This window comes from Leptodactylus fuscus, chromosome 10 (genome assembly GCF_031893055.1).
Source record: "Leptodactylus fuscus isolate aLepFus1 chromosome 10, aLepFus1.hap2, whole genome shotgun sequence".
Taxonomy (NCBI): Eukaryota; Metazoa; Chordata; class Amphibia; order Anura; family Leptodactylidae; genus Leptodactylus; species Leptodactylus fuscus.
In genome coordinates this window covers 1,937,247-1,960,267 of record NC_134274.1, presented here as the reverse complement: position 1 = coordinate 1,960,267, position 23,021 = coordinate 1,937,247, and the positions used below count along the sequence as shown (strand labels likewise).

General features: G+C 45.3%; 1 protein-coding gene across 7 annotated transcripts in view; it reads left to right on the top strand.

Moving 5' to 3' along the window:
* The window catches only part of TCF7L2 (transcription factor 7 like 2), a 197,222-nt gene that overhangs the window by 2,735 nt on the left and 171,466 nt on the right, over nucleotides 1-23,021 (top strand). The window lies entirely within an intron of this gene.

Here is a 23,021-nt window from a genome sequence, read left to right as displayed (position 1 = left end):
ACCTTCTCTGGGACCTTTATACTTCTTGTGCTGACCTGATATCTCTGCTGTGGCCCTGATATTACATCTTATTTATCTGATATATATATATATATATATATATATATATATATATATATATATATATATATATATACTGTATAGTCCTATTCTCACTTCTATAACACCAGCCTGTACTGTATTACACCCTTGAGACTTTGCATTGGCTTTTTATATTCTGTGATGACCCTTATACTTTCTATAATGTCCTGTCTGTATTCTGGAGTGTCCCTTATAGTCTCTGTGTTGCCCCTTCTATACACTTTAATGCCACTTGTTTCCTATGAGGACTGTTATACTCTTTAATAGCCCCTCTATAGCCTTCTATTCTCTCTGATGACCCTTATACACTGGGATGCCTCCTTCTGTTATGTCTCATCTACAATCTAAGATACCCCTTTCATATAATATTATGCCCCTTTTATGTTTCATGATGCCCCTTCCTCTCTGATGCCCCTGTATATGCTGTACCGGCCTCCTCGTCCCTGTATTGCCCTTGTTGCCCCCTCTGATGCCCCTGTATATACTGTTCTGGCCTCCTCCACCCTGTTTTGCCCCCATCCCCCCCTCTGATGCCCCTGTATATGCTGTTCTGGCCTCCTCGTCCTTGCATTGCCCCTGTGCCCCTCTCTGATGCCCCTCTATATGCTGTTTTGGCCTCCTCCACCCTGTATTGCCCCTGTTTCCCTCTCTGATGCCCCTGTATATGCTGTTCTGGCCTCCTCGTCCCTGTATTTCCCCTGTTTCCCTCTCTGATGCCCCTGTATATACTGTTCTGGCCTCCTCCACCCTGTATTGCCCTTGTTGCCCCCTCTGATGCCCCTGTATATACTGTTCTGGCCTCCTCCACCCTGTTTTGCCCCCATCCCCCCCTCTGATGCCCCTGTATATGCTGTTCTGGCCTCCTCCACCCTGTATTGCCCTCGTTCCCCTCTCTGATGCCCCTGTATATTCTGTTCTGGCCTCCTCCACCCTGTATTGCCCTTGTTGCCCTCTCTGATGCCCCTGTATATGCTGTTCTGGCCTCCTAGTCCCTGTATTGCCCTTGTTGCCCTCTCTGATGCCCCTGTATATGCTGTTCTGGCCTCCTAGTCCCTGTATTGCCCCTGTTTCCCTCTCTGATGCCCCTGTATATTCTGTTCTGGCCTCCTCCACCCTGTATTGCCCCCGTTCCCCTCTCTGATGCCCCTGTATATTCTGTTCTGGCCTCCTCCACCCTGTATTGCCCTCGTTCCCCTCTCTGATGCCCCTGTATATGCTGTTCTGGCCTCCTCCACCCTGTATTGCCCCCGTCCCCCCCCTCTGATGCCCCTGTATATGCTGTTCTGGCCTCCTAGTCCCTGTATTGCCCCCGTTCCCCTCTCTGATGCCCCCGCTATAATCTGTGATTTCATGTCTCTCCTCTTCCTTCTGGAGCTGCCATTGGTTTGTGCACTTTTTGTTCTGCTTTCCGCCTCACTGATCTGAGTGACAACTTTTGCTTTCTCTATGTCAGGACACTTTCAGTTCAGTTATGGCCTGTGAGAAGGGAATAGACGTGCGAGCGCTTGTAGTGCTGATGTGTCATGTAGGATTTCTGGGGGGCGCTCCCCCACCCCAACTAAGACTCATACTCTGGTTCAAAGTAAATGAGACAAGATGTCCGAGGGTCTGTGTGTCTGAATGGGATGTGAGGGGCTGCCCCGGCCCATGCTCTGTATACAGGGAATATACTGGACGTGATGACTACCAGCTGATTGTGTCAGTATATATATATGTATGGCAAGCTCAGACTGCTGTATTATATATGTATATGGGGTGAGAGCAGGACAGTCTAGATGTCTGTCATATTATATATCATGTATAGTGCAATGATCTATCTCATATAAATATCATATGATTAGATAGATGTACATCAATAGATAGATATGAAGTAGATAGATATATGGAAAGATAGATAGATAGATAGATAGATAGATAGATAGATAGATAGATAGATAGATAGGAGATAGATAGATAGATAGATAGATAGATGATAGATAGATAGATGATAGATAGATAGATAGATAGATAGATAGATAGATAGATAGATAGATAGGAGATAGATGTATAGATAAATAGGAGATAGATAGATAGATAGGAGATAGATAGATAGATAGATAGATAGATAGATAGGAGATAGATAGATAGATAGATAGATAGATAGATAGATAGATGATAGATAGATAGATAGGAGATAGATGTATAGATAGATAGATAGGAGATAGATAGATAGGAGATAGATGTATAGATAGATAGATAGATAGATAGGTAGGAGATAGATAGATAGATAGGTAGGAGATAGATAGATAGATAATAGGTGATTAGATATATGATCAGATATTGGCTAATGATATAACTAGATCTGCTGTAGATATTGTATTATTTGCGCAGTGTTGATCGCCGGGTCCTGTCTTGAGTCTCTTGCCTGTCGGTCCGGTATGTGATGACCCTGAGATGTGTCCGGAAGGTTCCTGGAGTCGCTCTGACCTGCATTTGCTTCTCTCCTGGGATCTGGCAGGGCCCTCAGCGCTTATTGACTTGAGATGCTGCAGATACTTCTATATGTGCAGTCACAAGCTGAGTATCCGGGACTGGTGTCAGTGTACGCACCCGGTGCTGGATATATATATATATATATATATATATACATGTGTGTGTGTGTCATCGCTCCTACATGTGCAGCATCAGATATTCTGGATCTTCAGATTTTCTCTCTTGTCGTCTTGTTGTATTTTAATATTTTATTGTTTTTCTTAATATTTATCTGAGATTTGGATTTTTTTGTTGTGATTATATTTTTCTTGTGTTTTTGGAAATTGTCTGTGATGGAATTTCATGTGTCTCATGTCTGGTGTAGCACAGATACGTCCTATATACTGTGTGTCGGGGTCCTTCTGTGTTACATTGTATCGAGTTGCTCCCTAGTTTTCACATCTTTGTTGCACTGACAGGTCTTTTAATTCTGCACAAATGATCATTTCTTCCAAAAATATTGATACTTTTATTCGCAAAATGGGAAATGATTGAATTTTGTCCGGACACCTCCCATGAATAATCCATGATATAAGAATATTCTGCTCAATCCTCAGAGATGGGAAGTGTTGTCCAGCGTTCCGGCATGGGGAGGGGGCGATGGCTGGGGGTGACGGGGATTGTATCGGCCTCTCATGGTTATTGATCAGTGTGTATTTGTTACATTGTATCTGATGTGTAAATCTGGAGCTTCTTGTGACTGTGGCTTTTCCTCCAGTCTGGGTGAGGGCACAGCGTTCCAGGATGTTGTTTCGAGTCTGGAGAGATATTTTTATTGTTGGTTTTTTCCCCCAAAATGTTTTTTTTTTTTTTTTTTAAGTAAGAAATAGCAGAAGGTTTGTGGTTGGCTTGTGGTCGCACCCTTGTGACAGTTCAGCTCTGAAGGGGTTAAGCCACTTGCGGTTTCGCTCTCAGACCTCCATGGGAAGGGAACCATTTAACCCATTAGCCTCAGGGCGTCTCTCGCTGTAAAGTGTTTCTTAAACACTTCTAAATGTCTGTGACCCCCCCTGTCCCCCCCCCCATCCCTGGGTTTCCTAATGTAACGTGACATTACTATAATTACACAGATCATTACATAGTAAATGGGCAGCAATCTTACATCTATCAGGGCTAATAGAGCAGGTGCCCCGTGGCCGGCCTGGCATCCAGGGGGTAAGGTGGCATCTCAGGGCACAGAGGCAAACCTAAAGAAGAGTCACGACCCCGAGACAACACCAGACCCCCTGCAGATACCCAGCATTGTGCGGCGGATATACAGATATACAGGCCTCCAGTGTAGTAGTGTGACTGAGGGAAGGGACACGTACAGCCCTAAGAATAATCCCATACAATCCAGAATCCGAACCGTGTCCATTGTCCTCCCTCTGCTCCATGTCCTACTTGTCAGAGCTTCAAAGTTCTATCTATCTATCTATCTATCTATCTATCTATCTATCTATCTATCTATCTATCTATCTATCTCCTATCTATCTATCATCTATCTATCTATCTATCTATCTATCTATCTATCTATCTCCTATCTATCTATCTATCTATCTATCTATCTATCTATCTATCTCCTATCTATTTATCTCCTATCTATCTCCTATCTATCTATCTCCTATCTATCTATCTCTCTATCTATCTATCATCTATCTATCTATCTATCTATCTATCTATCTATCATCTATCTATCTATCTATCTATCTATCTATCTATCTATCTATCATCTATCTATCTATCTATCTATCTTCTATCTATCTATCTATCTATCTCCTATCTATCTATCTATCTATCTATCTATCTATCTATCTTCTATCTATCTATCTATCTATCTCCTATCTATCTATCTCCTATCTATCTATCTATCTATCTATCTATCTATCTCCTATCTATCTATCTCCTATCTATCTATCTATCTCCTATCTATCTATCTATCTATCTATCTATCTATCTATCTATCTATCTACTATCTATCTATCTATCTATCTATCTATCTCCTATCTATCTATCTCCTATCTATCTATCTATCTACTATCTATCTATCTATCTATCTATCTATCTATCTATCTATCTATCTTCTATCTATCTATCTATCTATCTATCTCCTATCTATCTATCTCCTATCTATCTATCTATCTATCTATCTATCTATCTATCTATCTCCTATCTATCTATCTATCTATCTATCTATCTATCTATCTATCTATCTATCTATCTACCTCCTATCTATTTATCTACTATCTATCTATCTATCTATCTATCTATCTATCTATCTCCTATCTATCTATCTATCTATCTATCTATCTATCTATCTATCTATTATCTATCTATCTATCTATCTATCTATCTATCTCTTATCTATCTATCTATCTATCTATCTATCTATCTATCTCTTATCTATCTATCTATCTATCTATCTCCTATCTATCTATCTATCTATCTATCTATCTATCTATCTACCTCCTATCTATTTATCTACTATCTATCTATCTATCTATCTATCTATCTATCTATCTATCTATCATCTATCTATCTCTTATCTATCTATCTATCTATCTATCTATCTATCTATCTATCTATCTATCTCCTATCTATCTATCTCCTATCTATCTATCTATCTATCTATCTATCTATCTCTTATCTATCTATCTATCTATCTATCTATCTATCTATCTATCTATCTCTTTACACTTATTATACTTGTATGGAGCCCCTTCACTGCTGTGACATTCTGATACTTGTATATAGATAGATATAGATGTGATGACTTGTGTGTGTCCTCACTATACAGGCCTGTATTTGCCCCCCCGTGTACTTTGTATCATTACACACTGGTGTCACACTCATTACGATACTTTGTTACCATCAGTCACAATGAATTTCTCCCTCTTGGATACATTGTTGACAGTTTCTCGTACATGAAGGCGCTGCTCGCCCGGCCCGTCTTCTCCCATGTTGTTAATATCCTGGATTTTCCCTGGAATATTAATGTTGCTGAGTTACCTGTCTGTCCTCACGTTGGAGGAACGCGGCGTTTTTGGCTTCTGTGGGAATGTAGTGGGAAAATAGAAACGCAGCATTGTACAGAATCAGCGAGACGTCGTATCATCTCATTCACACACTGCAGAAAATAAAAAATGTAACACGTTACTTCCAGCTGCGGAATCACAAGATTTCTAGATTTATAAGGGGGTGGGGGGGAATTGATGAAAAATATTGCGGGACAAAATCACGCAGCGTTTCAGTATACAAGGCCAAAATCTACAATGTCAATTATTTTAATTTGTTTCAGAAATTTTTATATATAAAAGTGGCCAAAACGCCAAAACCCACCGAATTTACCCTGAGCTGATAATCGTTACGTCAGCGACATCAACCGATAGGTTCTCATCCGCCTAAATTTATTATTTTTGTATTTTTGATCCATCGTGGATCAGTCTGATAATTTGCTCAGAGATTTCTGTGAATTTTTTACTTTGTTACGATTTGTTGCAATTCTGTTGATTTGAGGAAAAAAATATCTAAAGGTTTCAGAAATTGGGTTTAATAAAAGATGTGACAGCCCAGAGGCGGCCTGTGCTGCGAATGGTTAATGGGAGGAACCATAAAGTTTTGCAGGGGGGTAATAACTGAGCCAAGATGCCCCCCTTCTCATCTTAAACAAAAGAACTATGTAGACTGTGAACATGTTAGATTGCAATTTGTCAGCCGGTTTCAGGATCTGCCTTACGAACAGATTAGGAAAAGCCAACACAAGGAAATGACAGCTGTGAGTCTTTATCTGGACGAGCAGTTCTCTCCCCATAGCTAAAATTCACAGGGGCTTTCTCTCCCAGCTGCCTGCGAGTTATGTGGAAGTTTCATTAATGGTCGTTCAGAATGAGACAGCCCCGATTTATCAAACGTCGTCTTGTACGGGAAGATTCAGAGGAAAGACAGAGACAGAACATAAAGGAGATGTTCCTGCACGAGATCCCCCATACTCTTATGTCACCACTTGTAAAAATCCTGCAAGTTCTGCTTCACTACATTTACCGAGCTTTCCATGCTAAAAATGGGGCTTTACTGAGGCGGATTTATACGGGGCGTTATGGGCTGCAATTCTGGAATGAGAATGCAAATTAGGAGGGAATGTGTTAAGTTTAATGTGGAAAAAAACAAGAAAAGCAACACTAAAACAATGCAACATAAAGATACACGCAAAACAATGCAACATTAAGATACATGCAATATAAAGATAAATGCAACATAAGTAAGATGAATATATAACATAGTAACATAATACACAAAAAACAATACAGCATAAAATACATACAACACCATACGACATATACTGATGCAAAATGATACAACATAAAACCACATACAACACAATGCAACATAAAGACACAACATAAAACACAGAAAACAATACAACTAATGCAAAGTGATACAACATAAAGACAGATACAAAACTATACAAAATAAAAACACATGCAAAGTGATACAACATAAAACCACACACAAAACAATGTAACATAACAGCAGAATATGTTGGCGCTATACAAGTAAGATAAATACATAACATAGAAAACATTGCAACATAAACCGCAGGAAATAAGACAACATAAACTAATGCGCAGTGACACAACATGAAGACAGATACAGAAAATACACAAATAGCAACATAAACATAAATAAGTTATTTGGAGACTCCGCTTTTAGCGCTTTGACACTCATAGAATTGGTCAGATACATAGATGATTCTTATCGATACAATGTATGTAAATGAAAGGCCGCGCTCACAGGTTTCTGTTTGGTTTTATTGCTGATGTGGAATATTACGGTATATACTGTCTTACACTCTGTGTGTTTCTTATTACTGGGAGATTTGGTCACTTTTGGTTTGTGTTTTTGCGCTCCTGCTTCCCAACTAAGTGTATAATTAGGCCAAACTGCGCCGGCCACAGACCCAGAGATTTACTCTACATTGATATTGTGGACTATGAAAGTTATTTCTTTCTGATCGCACCAGAAATCTTCAATGGGAAGTGTTTGCCTGATACATATACACAATTCTCAGTAATAATAGTGACCGGTGACCGAGAAGGCCTGAGCGCCAAATATTCCAACCTACAGCGTATTCCTGTGAGCACTGACTACTATAGGAAAATAGGAACCAGGGTATTTCTATGGAGTCTGGTTGTATGGAGTGTGTGATACAGTGATGCAGTGTATTCTTATGGATTGTGACTGTAGCATAATTATTGTATTTCCATTGAATGTCACTGAAGCATCACTCATATTCCTCTGGCCTGTGACTGTAGTATCTTTTATTGTATTCCTATGGATTATGACTGTAGTGTCACGCATTATATTCTCATGGCCTGTAACTGAAGCATCAAGTCATTGTATTCCTCTGGCCTGTGACTGTAGTATCTTTTATTGTATTTATATGTACTGTGACTGTAGTATATGTCATATTCCTATAAATTACAACTGCAGAATAATTCATTGTATTTCCATAGGCTGTTACTGTAGCATTATTCATATTCCTATGCACTGTGACTGTACTCGCTTTCATCTTTTTTCTATAGACTATGTCTGTAGTATCAGTTATTGTACTTTTGCAGATTGTGACTGTAGCATCAAGTCATTGTATCTCTATGGATTGTAAATATAATGAGTGACTCAGTCTATAGGATTGCTTGTTATACTCCTATGAACTGCGGCTGTAGCATTGCTTGTTATATTCCTATGGCTTTGGTTGTAGCAGTGCTTGTTATATTCCTATGGCTTTGGTTGTAGCATTGCTTGTTATATTCCTATGGCTTTGGTTGTAGCAGTGCTTGTTATATTCCTAAGGCTGCGGCTGTAGCATTGCTTGTTATACTCCTATGAACTGCGGCTGTAGCATTGCTTGTTATATTCCTATGGGTGCGGCTGTAGCATTGCTTGTTATATTCCTATGGCTGCGGCTGTAGCATTGCTTGTTATATTCCTATGGCTGCGGCTGTAGCATTGCTTGTTATATTCCTATGGCTTCGGCTGTAGCATTGCTTGTTATATTCCTTTGGCTTCGGCTGTAGCATTGCTTGTTATATTCCTGTGGCTGTAGCATTGCTTGTTATATTCCTATGGCTTTGGTTGTAGCATTGCTTGTTATATTCCTATGGCTGCGGCTGTAGCATTGCTTGTTATATTCCTATGGCTTCGGTTGTAGCATTGCTTGTTATATTCCTATGGCTTCGGCTGTAGCATTGCTTGTTATATTCCTATGGCTGCGGCTGTAGCATTGCTTGTTATATTCCTATGGACTGCGGCTGTAGCATTGCTTTTTTATATTCCTATGGCTTCGGTTGTAGCATTGCTTGTTATATTCCTATGGCTTCGGTTGTAGCATTGCTTGTTATATTCCTATGGCTTCGGTTGTAGCATTGCTTGTTATATTCCTATGGCTGCGGCTGTAGCATTGCTTGTTATATTCCTATGGCTGCGGCTGTAGCATTGCTTGTTATATTCCTATGGCTGCGGCTGTAGCATTGCTTGTTATATTCCTATGGCTGCGGCTGTAGCATTGCTTGTTATATTCCTATGGCTTCGGCTGTAGCATTGCTTGTTATATTCCTTTGGCTTCGGCTGTAGCATTGCTTGTTATATTCCTTTGGCTTCGGCTGTAGCATTGCTTGTTATATTCCTGTGGCTGTAGCATTGCTTGTTATATTCCTATGGCTTCGGTTGTAGCATTGCTTGTTATATTCCTATGGCTTCGGCTGTAGCATTGCTTGTTATATTCCTATGGCTTTGGTTGTAGCATTGCTTGTTATATTCCTATGGCTTCGGCTGTAGCATTGCTTGTTATATTCCTATGGCTGCGGCTGTAGCATTGCTTGTTATATTCCTATGGACTGCGGCTGTAGCATTGCTTTTTTATATTCCTATGGCTTCGGTTGTAGCATTGCTTGTTATATTCCTATGGCTTCGGTTGTAGCATTGCTTGTTATATTCCTATGGCTTTGGTTGTAGCATTGCTTGTTATATTCCTATGGCTTCGGCTGTAGCATTGCTTGTTATATTCCTATGGCTGCGGCTGTAGCATTGCTTGTTATATTCCTATGGACTGCGGCTGTAGCATTGCTTTTTTATATTCCTATGGCTTCGGTTGTAGCATTGCTTGTTATATTCCTATGGCTTCGGTTGTAGCATTGCTTGTTATATTCCTATGGCTGCGGCTGTAGCATTGCTTGTTATATTCCTATGGCTTCGGTTGTAGCATTGCTTGTTATATTCCTATGGCTTCGGCTGTAGCATTGCTTGTTATATTCCTATGGCTGCGGCTGTAGCATTGCTTGTTATATTCCTATGGCTGCGGCTGTAGCATTGCTTGTTATATTCCTATGGCTGCGGCTGTAGCATTGCTTGTTATATTCCTATGGCTTTGGTTGTAGCATTGCTTGTTATATTCCTATGGCTTCGGTTGTAGCATTGCTTGTTATATTCCTGTGGCTGTAGCATTGCTTGTTATATTCCTATGGCTGCGGCTGTAGCATTGGTTGTTATATTCCTATGGCTTTGGTTGTAGCATTGCTTGTTATATTCCTATGGCTTCGGCTGTAGCATTGCTTGTTATATTCCTATGGCTTCGGCTGTAGCATTGCTTGTTATATTCCTATGGCTGCGGCTGTAGCATTGCTTGTTATATTCCTATGGCTGCGGCTGTAGCATTGCTTGTTATATTCCTATGGCTGCAGCTGTAGCATTGCTTGTTATATTCCTATGGCTGCGGCTGTAGCATTGCTTGTTATATTCCTATGGCTGCGGCTGTAGTATCTATCACCTGTTGTTTTCCTGTTGGTTTCCATTGGTCGCAGTGACTGCTGTTACACTATTACTACAGTCTATATAACCTTCGCACGAGTCGAGCTCATGAATCCGCACGCTGTATCTGTCATGTTATAAAACTTTATAGTGGTGGATTTGTCATTGTGACTGGGGAGACCTGTAATTTAAGCCCATCTGTGGATGAGATGGTTAATTTTACAACTTGCGCCTTAATAGGTCTGCGAATATATAAAAAAATAGACTGCCGGGGGGGGGGGGGGGAGATCTACAGGCCATAAATCCGGGGGGGGGGGGGGGGTTTATTTACAGCCTATATGAGAGGATATCTGACGCCGCGCCGCTCCTCGCCAGCTTTTAGGGGAGTGTCTCAGGTTTCATTGACTAATTAAGAACAGTTTACTTAAATACTAAAAGCAACGCTCTTGTATACGTCAGACACATTGTATCCAGTGCAACCATTGTAACCGGTGACGTCACCATAATAACCTGTAGATTCCACCGCCTGCGTCCATTCTCTTTTATGATTTCATTTGCATCTTCATTGAATGTTTTTGGATATTTTTGGGAATGAGGTTTTGCCTGGACTAGTAGGGGGAGCTGCGCTAACTCTGATGGTAAGAATCTGACTATTCCATGGTGTGCGGTAATATAATAACGGCGGCCATAAACGGATTCCATTCTGTTGTCCGATAAGAAGGTTTATTGATTCCCATCAGTTTGTTATGTAACGTGCGATGTCATCAGGAACTTCTCACTGCGTCTTTGTTGCGTTTGTTATTCCCAGCATGTCAGTGAATAGAAGTTTCAGGGATTTCCATCCAGACCTCGGGGGATGGAGACAATTTAATTTTGACGTAATTAAAAAAAAAAAAAAAAAATCACAAAAATCTCTTTTTTTTTTTTTGTATTTAGTAACTTCCCTCCGCTGTCCCCTATAGCTGTCCCCAGTTTCAGGCTCCTGATGTGCCGGGTTCCTTCTCTTCTTTGGGGTCACTTCTGTTTTCCCGTAATGTCTCGTGTGTTTTCTGTTCTTATTGCAAAGACAGAGTTTTTAAAATTTATTTATTTCAATAAATATGAGAAAATAAAAAAGTCGTAAATAGGAAAGAGAAGAATTTTTAGAATTTTTGTAGTTGCCTAGTGAGGTGCAGTGCAGACGTCTCCTCTAGGCCTCGGCTTCTCGCAGGTGTCTCTTCTAGTCCTCGGCTTCTCGCAGGTGTCTCTTCTAAGCCTCGGCTTCTCGCAGGTGTGTCTTCTAGACCTCGGCTTCTCGCAGGTGTCTCTTCTAGTCCTCGGCTTCTCGCAGGTGTCTCTTCTAGGCCTCGGCTTCTCGCAGGTGTCTCCTCTAGGCCTCGGCTTCTCGCAGGTGTCTCTTCTAGGCCTCGGCTTCTCGCAGGTGTCTCTTCTAGTCCTCGGCTTCTCGCAGGTGTCTCCTTTAGGCCTCGGCTTCTCGCAGGTGTCTCCTCTAGGCCTCGGCTTCTCGCAGGTGTCTCTTCTAGTCCTCGGCTTCTCGCAGGTGTCTCTTCTAGGCCTCGGCTTCTCGCAGGTGTCTCCTCTAGGCCTCGGCTTCTCGCAGGTGTCTCTTCTAGGCCTCGGCTTCTCGCAGGTGTCTCTTCTAGTCCTCGGCTTCTCGCAGGTGTCTCTTCTAGGCCTCGGCTTCTCGCAGGTGTCTCTTCTAGGCCTCGGCTTCTCGCAGGTGTCTCCTTTAGGCCTCGGCTTCTCCCAGGTGTCTCTTTTAGGCCTCGGCTTCTCACAGGTGTCTCTTCTAGGCCTCGGCTTCTCCCAGGTGTCTCTTTTAGGCCTCGGCTTCTCCCAGGTGTCTCCTGTAGTCTTCAGCTTCTTGCAGACATCTCCTCTGGTCCTCGGCTTCTGTAGACATCTCCTCTGGTCCTCGGCTTCTGTAGACATCTCCTCTAGTCCTTGGCCTTGCAGTCGTCTCCTCTAGTCCTTGGCCTTGCAGTCGTCTCCTCTAGTCCTTGGCCTTGCAGTCGTCTCCTCTTTGTTTCAGCTTCTCGTAGTTGTTTCCTCTAGGCCTTGGCTTCTCGCTCTCACCTTTTGTGTCTTGGCTGTGAACTGTAAAATGTTATTACTTAGTTACACAAAAGTGTTGCAATATTTCATTAAGTTAAGCCCCACCCTGTTTTACTGCCGCTGTCACATGTCAGGGTTGCGGCTGGAGCTGGAGACTAAGTGGAATATTTATCTGGTGTCTCGTCTTGCCGCGGTCTCGGGCCTTGCAATATTCACTTTTCCATTAAGTAGCCCACAAGGACAAAACTGATGTTGCAATCTGATTGGTTGCTGAAGGTGAAATCTGTCATGGCCGTAGTAGCCAAATACAAAGTGTCACGCCAATATAATAATATCTAAGGTAGCCCCATATAATGGTGTGACAGTGCAGTGCCCCATAACAGTGACAGCACCTCTAAGATAGTGTTAGAGTGCCCCCATAGTAATGACAGCCTTGTGTTGTTCCTGAATCTTGCAGCCCTCCCCCGCAGGTAGTCTGGGGATGGCGTCACCGCTCACCTGGCCTCGTGGTCGGTGCAGTCACTCGGAGTAATGTGCACTAAAAGGAAAAGCTTCAGTTTGCAAACAGTAAATCTCTGACATATTTGAGCAGTGATTCAGCTGGAGCCGCGGCCGCTCCCAACTCCACATGTGGCGAATTGTAATGAATTGTAATGTCAATGACTTACAGATGGAGCGAGCAGCCAGACAAAAAGCCAGCAATGCGTATCGGGGGGATGACACTGTCTATGGGGAGTACATGGAGGTGTGGGGGCCCCAGAACCTCTGGACCCTCAACATGTGGTGACTGCATTTGGTGCACCTCTTCCCAATTGGGTCACATGACCCCTGCAAAGAGTTATGGGGCTGACACGATTTGGGGTCCCCCTGTTCATGTCCTATGGTCACTACTCATAGACTGTCAATGCATTTCTTAAAGGGGCACTACCACTAAAGTCTGTTGTATATATCACCGACGTCCGGCCGATGCCTCAGAAATCTCATTTACAAACGTTACATTTTCTTTTTGGAAATAAATAGCAGTTGGCCATTGTGATGCTTCGTGTCCTCCAATCCCCAGAACTCCCTCCAGCTGTTGGGAAATTTATGGCATCCTGTTACAAGACGGAAACACTTTGTCTTCTGGTAGATGGGCTTCAGTCCTTTTACTGCGGAGAGGCCTTGGGGGAGACTTCCCACCTGTCCCTCACCTCCGTCCATGCTCTGGGTCTTCTACCTGTTCTCTCTACAAGTCTGTGGGAGCGGAGATCTGTCTAATGATTAACCACACAGAAGAAAAATGATGCGTGCAGCGTGTGAGCGGCGACACATTGCACCCTAGACCTCCCCGCCGGCTCCGCTCCCTGTTTATTTTGTGGGTTTGCGGATCATTCATTATTTATAATTTATTTGCTCTTATTGTTGTAAAAAAATTTGACAATCTTGGAAATGCTTAATGTTTGCTTCGCCTTCAGCCGGGTCCTGCAAATGACTGAAGAGCATTAGGGCCGTATTCACACAGTTACACAAAGCTGCAAAAACAGTGTCCCAGAACTGCCTCGCAACACATTGTGGCACTGCAAGTAAGAGAAACACAAGGCCAAGGCTTTACATGGTATCCCTATGTAGTAGAAGGAGGACAAAGACACAAGATTACAGTGTGGAAAATAGAGAAATCCTTTAAGGAAGAGGCTACTAAGGCAAAGGTCATGAGGAATTGTTACCAAAGATGTCATTCCTTTCTATACAGTCTCTACAGGTCAAGGCATAGAGAGATTGGTGATTGGGGTTGTGTAGGACCCATGGCGGTCCCCTTTATTGGCTTATTTATCTTCTGAAGGATGTCTCTATTGTTACATTGTATGATGTTTACATTCTATATATATGATATTTACGTCTTGTATATCTGATATTTACGTCTCGTGTATATGATATTTACGTCTTGCATAGATGATATTTACATCTTGTGTATATGATATTTACACCTTTTTGTGGTTGGTTTATTGTTATCTTGTAATGTACCCATCACTGCTTATTGGGCTCACTTGATATCACTATGGAAATCCCTTACAAGAAGCAAACAAGGAGGGTAAGGCTTCATGACCAAGTGTGCAGCCCCAGGCTCTTCCGGGAGGGATTCCGATGCTCCGTTACATTCCTATCCCTATCCTGTCCCATGAACAGACCTTTATTGAGATCCATGGAGGATGGAAGGCACTTGGGTGATGTCATCTGAGTGTATTCCATTAATAATGACACCCCCTTGGCCCGCACACTTGGTCTTTCTCCCATAACTTACCTTTCTTTGGGGGTTTAAATGGCTCCAGGATCCACTACTGTTGGTTGTGATTGGACCCTTGTTTGGCGAGGGTCTGCTATGGTCTGTGGAATGGTCCACTTGAAAATCAGTTGCTGCATCTATGGGAAGCCATGCCTGGCCTGCCTTTACCTGTTGGGGTGTTGTATACTCAGTAGTTGTCTGTCTTTGCTCAGTATATAGGACACATCAGAGGTGGCGACCCCATAGCCCAGTGTGCATGTAACAAGAGTTGGGTTCCCAATTATGCCTCCGCCTCCTCCGTCTCCGTGTCCCTGCAGAATGGAGTAGTATAAACCCTACCTGTTACTTGTCTATGTGGATCCCTTCCCCCGCCCAGCCCCTGCAGCTGCCGCTGGATGTGACAACACAGATTATGTGGACGGCTAATAATTGAGTTTTGACAGATCGCTGCTCGGCTCTGGGCTTTGTCTTTTCTTAAGTCGTTTTGCACATTGTATTATTTGGAAGGGACTCTCAGTGGAACATCTGGAACGTGACGCCGAGAGCTCGACACATTGTACTTTCTGGCCTAAAAGCTTCAATTTTCATGCACATTGTCACTAACAAGTCCAAACTAACAGCCAGCTCTGTGTTGTGCTGTGTCCTGTGTGTACAGAGGGGAGTTATGGCTGAGAGGAGCGGATCAGTGAGCACGTAGCCCAAACCAGAGGACGCCTTGTCCAGTGCAGAAAGTAGAAAGAACTTAAAAGGGAACTCCACTCCGAATCCACAGTCCTCTAGTCATGCTGAGTCTTGTGTCAGATTATCCTACACTAATAACTAACTTTAGGAATGATAAAAAAGTTTTAAAAAATTTAAAATATTAGATATTGTCACAACCCCTCCTCTGCTGTTGTAGCCCCTCCTCTGCTGTTATAGCCCCTCCTCTGCTGTTGTAGCCCCTCCTCTGCTGTTATAGCCCCTCCTCTGCTGTTATAGCCCCTCCTCTGCTGTTATAGCCCCTCCTTTGCTGTTATAGCCCCTTCTGTTATAGCCCCTCCTCTGCTGTTATAGCCCCTCCTCTGCTGTTATAGCCCCTCCTCTGCTGTTATAGCCCCTCCTTTGCTGTTATAGCCCCTCCTCTGCTGTTATCCCTCCTCTGCTGTTATAGCCCTTTCTGTTATAGCCCCTCCTCTGCTGTTATAATCCCTCCTCTGCTGTTATAATCCCTCCTCTGCTGTTATAATCCCTCCTCTGCTGTTATAATCCCTCCTCTGCTGTTATAATCCCTCCTCTGCTGTTATAACCCTCCTCTGCTGTTATAGCCCCTCCTCTGCTGTTATAGCCCCTTCTGTTATAGCCCCTCCTCTGCTGTTATAGCCCCTCCTCTGCTGTTATAGCCCCTCCTCTGCTGTTATAGCCCCTCCTCTGCTGTTATAGCCCCTCCTCTGCTGTTATAGCCCCTTCTGTTATAGCCCCTCCTCTGCTGTTATAGCCCCTCCTCTGCTGTTATAGCCCCTCCTCTGCTGTTATAGCCCCTTCTGTTATAGCCCCTCCTCTGCAGTTATAGCCCCTCCTCTGCAGTTATAGCCCCTCCTCTGCTGTTATAGCCCCTCCTCTGCTGTTATAGCCCCTCCTCTGCTGTTATAGCCCTCCTCTGCTGTTATAACCCTCCTCTGCTGTTATAGCTTTTCCTCTGCAGTTATAGCCCCTCCTCTGCAGTTATAGCCCCTCCTCTGCAGTTATAGCCCCTCCTCTGCAGTTATAGCCCCTCCTCTGCAGTTATAGCCCCTCCTCTGCTGTTATAGCCCCTCCTCTGCAGTTATAGCCCCTCCTCTGCAGTTATAGCCCCTCCTCTGCAGTTATAGCCCCTCCTCTGCAGTTATAGCCCCTCCTCTGCAGTTATAGCCCCTCCTCTGCAGTTATAGCCCCTCCTCTGCTGTTATAGCCCCTCCTCTGCTGTTATAGCCCCTCCTTTGCAGTTGTAGCCCCTCCTCTGCTGTTATAGCTCCTCCTTTGCAGTTGTAGCTCCTCCTCTGCTGTTATAGCTCCTCCTTTGCAGTTGTAGCTCCTCCTCTGCTGTTATAGCCCCTCCTTTCCAGTTGTAGCCCCTCCTCTGCTGTTATAGCTCCTCCTTTGCAGTTGTAGCCCCTCTTTTGCTGTTATAGCCCCTCCTTTGCAGTTGTAGCCCCTCCTCTGCTATTATAGCCCCTCCTTTGCAGTTGTAGCCCCTCCTCTGCTGTTATAGCCCCTCCTTTGCAGTTGTAGCTCCTCCTCTGCTGTTATAGCTCCTCCTTTGCAGTTGTAGCCAGTTCTATCATGTCCTAGCTGTAGACGAGACGCTGATGTGATGGCGTGCACTGTCAGGCGGTATTATATTGTGGGTCTTTTCCCCTCGGCAGTATCACTCAGAGCTGGAATCTGTTATAACTTTGTACATTGTGTTCAGTTTATTTCTGTATTGTGCCCCTCCCCCCTCACTTTAGTGTAACACGCTCACGATTGGCGACTTTATTACTTTGAGATGCGCTAGAAATTGAAACAATGTGGCGGTTGATTTTGGCGGTGACATAATTGTCCTCAGCCATCCCGACAATAATTTCATGTTGAGGGAACTTTAACCACAGCGAGTGGAATTTCTAGATGGTTTCGTTGTTTTGGCGTCCTGGAAACATCGCCATTGGCTAAACATCTTCTCATGAGCTGGGGAATTAGATTGTAAGCTCTGCTGGTTCAGGTACCATAGACATGACTAGATGCTTTGTGCCCGGGGTGGCGACCTCTGTGAGTTCACGCTCTTTCGCTGTTGACCATGTGACCGCGCCGATATGAAAACTAGTTTAGCCAACACTCGACCACTTCCTACTTTACATGTAATGAGGAAGCTTTACTTATAATGAAGGATGGAGAAATCCGCGGAGGAAACCACAAGGAGAAGATTCTGGCAATACTGAAACAAGAGGCCACAGTGTAACATATGGTAGCCACCATGGGAAAATCCTGCCGCGTGTTACGCCTCAGGGGCGGAGCCACCGCCGCGTCTTCACTGTCACAATATGTTGCAGATGTGTGTCAGTATCGAGAGACTTAAAGGGGATGTCCAGGAGGATGAAGCTCTCTCTGTATATCCTATGAGGGACTGCAGTGGTCCTAGAGGGGGCGGCATTATATGTCTGTCACCCCCCCCCCCCATGAGAGTCGCTGCAAAAGGTGTCTCCAGAATGACCGGTGACTCCGACTGGTACAACCCCTAGCAAGTATTGGATGGGCACGGCCTGCTGGGATTTGTAGTTTTGCAACGACTGGTGGTTAGAGAGCACTGCGCTGAGACTTACATGTATTACCCATGTCCTTAGGTCAGTCAGTTCCCCTGAGCTTTAAGCTTTAGCTCTGCTGTCCGCCATGCTTTACACTCCAGCATTGACACATGATTGTAGATTATAGACGACAGATCTTGCTGTCGTTTCTTTCCTGCAGATGAAGTGTCTGTAAATCCTATTGATCCTGAATGTGAGTCCATGGTCACATTGTCTGAGTAAACATGTTCTGTGTGTATGAAGCCAGGCTTGGGGTAGACGCAGGGCCCGTTGTGATGCTGGGGCCCCCCACCCATCCTGAGTCCGCCTCCTATACACTATGTAGTGTGATGGGTCCACATGTATCAGGTACAGGGCTGGAAGATATTACAATCTACAGAAACGGGGCGGGGTACACAGACGGGCCCCTATGACATGGCCAACCAAGGGCCCCCTACATAGACTCACCTGTGTTACAGATCTGGAATTTTTGGGCTAATTTGCACAGAGAAGTGAATGAAGAAATGAAAGAAGAAAGACTGAGGGAAGCAATGAATGAACGAAGGAGTAAGAGAAGGAAGAAAGTAACGAATGAAGGAATGACAGAAGGAAGGAAGGAGTGAATGAAGGAATAACAGAAGGAAGGAATGAATTAAGGAGTGAATGAAGGAATGACAGAAGGAAGGAATGAATTAAGGAGTGAATGAAGGAATAAACCCCCCCCCCCCCCCCCATCTTCCCACGTGTCTGTATCGCTGATTAAGCCCCAGCAAGCTGCAGACCCCAGACCTGACCCGGCCGCAGACCAGGCTGTGGGTGTCAGGGCGTCTTTGGCGTCCTGAAAAGAGAAGTCTTGGGAAGGTGGCGCGCGGAGAGGTCATTGTACAGCGCAGCATTTCCCGCTCACAATGGGGGACTATTCTCCGGCCCGGCCATGAAATGCGGCTGTAATTATGCATGACATTTTTTTTATTGTTGCGCTGAATGTGTTTGTCTAGAGACACGGCGCACAACAGGTGACCATTCACATTTTAATTGACGACATGGGACGCTCGCGGTTTGTCTTTCCTGGGAATACTGAGCAGAGGAAGCTCGGGGGAACTTACAGATGAACTTTGACTCTTGTGGAAGACACTAGAATGGAAAACAAGGAGGCCACAGACGGCTAAGAAAAATCACCGCAAACTGTCATGGCAGCCGAGAGCCTGGGGCGGTCATAGAGCGGCCGCGTATTATGTGCTGATTAGTAACAGCGCCATTATGAGAGAGTATAAAGGAGAACTTGTACCACACCCCCCTGCCCCCCATCTGCAAAACACTGCCCCCTACCACCAGGACACTGCCCCTCATCTGCAAAACACTGCCCCCTACCACCAGGACACTGCCCCCTACCACCAGACCACTGCCCCCGTCTACAAAACACTGCCCCCTACCACCAGGACACTGCCCCCTACCACCAGACCACTGCCCCCGTCTACAAAACACTGCCCCCTACCACCAGACCACTGCCCCCGTCTACAAAACACTGCCCCCTACCACCAGGACACTGCCCCCTACCACCAGACCACTGCCCCCGTCTACAAAACACTGCCCCCTACCACCAGGACACTGCCCCCTACCACCAGACCACTGCCCCGTCTACAAAACACTGCCCCCTACCACCAGGACACTACCCCCGTCTACAAAACACTGCCCCCTACCACCAGGACCCTTCCTCCATGTATATCCAGAACATTGCCCCCTCACTATATACAGAGCATTGCCCCCTCACTGTATACAGAGCATTGCCCCCTCACTATATACAGAGCATTGCCCCCTCACTATATACAGAGCATTGCCCCCTCACTGTATACAGAGCATTGCCCCCTCACTATATACAGAGCATTGCCCCCTCACTATATACAGAGCATTGCCCCCTCACTGTATACAGAGCATTGCCCCCTCACTGTATACAGAGCATTGCCCCCTCACTGTATACAGAGCATTGCCCCCTCACTGTATACAGAGCATTGCCCCCTCACTATATACAGAGCATTGCCCCCTCACTATATACAGAGCATTGCCCCCTCACTGTATACAGAGCATTGCCCCCTCACTGTATACAGAGCATTGCCCCCTCACTATATACAGAGCATTGCCCCCTCACTATATACAGAGCATTGCCCCCTCACTGTATACAGAGCATTGCCCCCTCACTGTATACAGAGCATTGCCCCCTCACTGTATACAGAGCATTGCCCCCTCACTATATACAGAGCATTGCCCCCTCACTATATACAGAGCATTGCCCCCTCACTGTATACAGAGCATTGCCCCCTCACTGTATACAGAGCATTGCCCCCTCACTGTATACAGAGCATTGCCCCCTCAGTATATACAGAGCATTGCCCCCTCACTGTATACAGAGCATTGCCCCCTCACTATATACAGAGCATTGCCCCCTCACTGTATACAGAGCATTGCCCCCTCACTGTATACAGAGCATTGCCCCCTCACTATATACAGAGCATTGCCCCCTCACTGTATACAGAGCATTGCCCCCTCACTATATACAGAGCATTGCCCCCTCACTGTATACAGAGCATTGCCCCCTCACTATATACAGAGCATTGCCCCCTCACTGTATACAGAGCATTGCCCCCTCACTGTATACAGAGCATTGCCCCCTCACTGTATACAGAGCATTGCCCCCTCACTATATACAGAGCATTGCCCCCTCACTATATACAGAGCATTGCCCCCTCACTGTATACAGAGCATTGCCCCCTCACTATATACAGAGCATTGCCCCCTCACTGTATACAGAGCATTGCCCCCTCACTGTATACAGAGCATTGCCCCCTCACTATATACAGAGCATTGCCCCCTCACTATATACAGAGCATTGCCCCCTCACTATATACAGAGCATTGCCCCCTCACTATATACAGAGCATTGCCCCCTCACTGTATACAGAGCATTGCCCCCTCACTGTATACAGAGCATTGCCCCCTCACTGTATACAGAGCATTGCCCCCTCACTGTATACAGAGCATTGCCCCCTCAGTATATACAGAGCATTGCCCCCTCACTATATACAGAGCATTGCCCCCTCACTATATACAGAGCATTGCCCCCTCACTGTATACAGAGCATTGCCCCCTCAGTATATACAGAGCATTGCCCCCTCACTGTATACAGAGCATTGCCCCCTCACTATATACAGAGCATTGCCCCCTCACTATATACAGAGCATTGCCCCCTCACTATATACAGAGCATTGCCCCCTCACTATATACAGAGCATTGCCCCCTCACTGTATACAGAGCATTGCCCCCTCACTGTATACAGAGCATTGCCCCCTCACTGTATACAGAGCATTGCCCCCTCACTGTATACAGAGCATTGCCCCCTCACTGTATACAGAGCATTGCCCCCTCACTGTATACAGAGTATCTTTTCTCTCGATGTTACTTTGTATCTGTTTTAGTTGTTTTGTTTCCTTTCATTGCTTGTCGTCCTCGGTTCCCGGTTCGGCGCTCGCACATCTCGGGGCTCGCGCAGGTTGTAGTTCACCCGCACATAACTCACAGAACTTGGGTCTTCCCTTCACCTTCTGTACAGTCTATTGCTCTCTGTTATCAGCCATTCCCTGTTCCATTAGTAACACTACCGGACATTACATTTAGCGTGTGTTCCCACAGGACTGGAGCCTGGCACAGAATTTGGGTGTGATCTAGGGGTCCCCCCCCTCCTCCTCCCTGACAGTGAACAAATCTGTCCTGTGTCAGATGTGATGAGGTCACTGGAGGTCATCTGATGTATCGCCAGTATAAAGTCACTTTCTGCTACATTTATCTTCATGCTTTTGCATCAAGGAGGTGAATGGTGCTGTAACCTGCGTGGTGTGTACTGAGTGCTGTAACCTGCGTGGTGTGTACTGAGTGCTGTAACCTGCGTGGTGTGTACTGAGTGCTGTAACCTGCGTGGTGTGACCTGCGTGGTGTGTACTGAGTGCTGTAACCTGCGTGGTGTGTACTGAGTGCTGTAACCTGCGTGGTGTGTACTGAGTGCTGTAACCTGCGTGGTGTGTACTGAGTGCTGTAACCTGCGTGGTGTGACCTGCGTGGTGTGTACTGAGTGCTGTAACCTGCGTGGTGTGTACTGAGTGCTGTAACCTGCGTGGTGTGACCTGCGTGGTGTGTACTGAGTGCTGTAACCTGCGTGGTGTGTACTGAGTGCTGTAACCTGCGTGGTGTGACCTGCGTGGTGTGTACTGAGTGCTGTAACCTGCGCGGTGTGACCTAGAAGCTGTGTGTCCTGCGCGGTGTGACCTGCGCGGTGTGACCTAGAAGCTGTGTGTCCTGCGCGGTGTGACCTGTCCAGTGTGACTTATAAGGTCTGGCCTGCGCGGTGTGACCTATAAGCTGTGTCCTGCACAGTGTGACCCACAAGGTGTTACCTGCGCGGTGTGACCTGTAGGAGAGGAGCCGCCACTGCTCATGTCTTTCTCCATCCTCTTTGTGCGCTCGGCGCCCCCTATATACATGTTGATGACACTTCCGATTGCGCCTCTCGCTTGTTAAGCTGTGTCCTGCATGGTGTGATCTTCACGGTGTGACCTATAAGCTGTGTCCTGCGCGGTGTGACCTACAAGGTGTGTCCTGTGTGGTGTGTCCTGCACGGTGTGACCCGCAGGAGAGGAGCCGCCACTGCTCATGTCTTTTTCCAGCCTCTTTGTGCGCTCAGCGCGACCCTTCCGTTTTGCGCCTCTCGCTTGTTACTTTTACACTCATATCCGTTACTTCATTGGGCCAAGCCCTTGGTTGCGGCCGCTGTAACGTAATGTAATCTTATGAGAAATATTCGGGTCTTCTATACAGGTGACTGAGATTGAGAACCTGTCATGACCACCAGTGCAATGCCCAGAGCTTGGCACCCAGCTTTCTACAAGCCCAGAACGGTCCATGGGTCTGTTTAGTCAGTGGCCAGCTGGTACTGTCATGGCGGCCGTCAGTGGTTGTCACTCAGCCTGATGTAGAGCCGTGATAAGGTTCTTGAGAAACTTTTTGTGACCT